Below are 1,276 nucleotides of genomic sequence, written 5' to 3' on the forward strand. Positions count from 1 at the left end.
GGTTCCGAGTACCGGCGAGAGATGTCAGATGAGCCTTCGACGAGAAGGAAACTGCCGGCCTTTGACTGCCAAGTGGGGTTCTGCTTGATGAGGTCATACCCCACGATCTCATTGGTCACGATCCTGGGCGTCGATGCACACGGGAGCCGCTCCAGACAGAATCCGAGCCATCCATTCACTCGAGAGGAAAACGCAGCGTCGTCCCGGGACCCGGGGTGTTCCGCATAATCTCCGTTTTCTACACCAGTACTAGACTACCATTCCAAAACCCCAACGCAGAGAGAGACTGAGAGAGAGCAAGCACCCTAGCGAGATGGCGACCGAGATCGAAGGATACTCCTCCGACGATGGCACCTACGTGTTGTTGTTCGACGAGGACTGCTTCGACGCAACGCTCACCGAATCCGGCGGCAGGTGGAGTCGTGGGTGGCCGAGACGTGCCGCATCCACTGCAGCTGCCACCACCCCCTCTTCGTGGGCCTCGACGTGGAGTGGCGCCCCGCCGCTCCCGTGCCGGGCCCCGTCGCCGTGCTGCAGATCTGCATCGACCGCCGCTGCCTCGTTTTCCAGATCCTCCACACCGACTACGTCCCCGACGCGCTGTCCCGCTTCCTCGCCGATCCCAGGCTCACCTTCGTCGGGGTCGGGATCCGCGACGACGCGGCCAAGCTGTGGGTCGGGTACGGGATGGATGTGCCGCGCGCGGTGGACCTGCGCGCCCTCGCCGCCGACACGCTCGGGAAGCCCCACCTCCGCCGCGAGGGGCTGCAGGCGCTGGTGTGGGAGGTGATGGGCGTCCAGATGGACAAGCCGCACCACGTCCGCGTGAGCGACTGGGACACGCGCAACCTCTCCAAGGACCAGTTCAAGTACGCCTGCGCCGACGCGTTCGCGTCCATGGAGGTCGGTTGGAGGCTCTACACCTGCAACTGCGACGACGCATGATCGATGATATCGTGTCTTTTAGTGTGGTGTGGCATGTAAATTTTCTGCTCTACGCGTAGTACTCGTACGAGTACTCGTTTTTGTTGATCATACTGTTTGTTGCTTGGTCTAGCGGCGCTCCTAGCGTGCGGACGACCGGACGCAGGAGCGCGTCCGGACGCACCTGACGGACGCCCGCACAGGTCCGAGTGTCCCGCCCCTCACGAAACCCCTTGGAACAGAAGACGTCCGAGTGTCCAGCCCCCACGAAAGATACCACATCCGCTGCCCCACGGAAACAGTAGACTCGTTTTCGATCTCGGCGGCCCATCCCACGCTCGGGCGTGGCCCG

The 1,276-nt window shown here is 62.9% G+C and overlaps 1 pseudogene; it reads left to right on the top strand.

The window, feature by feature from the left end:
• Positions 1-228: 228 nt before the first annotated feature.
• On the top strand, positions 229-945 carry LOC136452929 (3'-5' exonuclease-like; annotated as a pseudogene).
• The last annotated feature ends 331 nt before the right edge of the window (positions 946-1,276 follow it).

This window comes from Miscanthus floridulus, chromosome 5, assembly GCF_019320115.1.
Source record: "Miscanthus floridulus cultivar M001 chromosome 5, ASM1932011v1, whole genome shotgun sequence".
NCBI lineage: Eukaryota > Viridiplantae > Streptophyta > Magnoliopsida > Poales > Poaceae > Miscanthus > Miscanthus floridulus.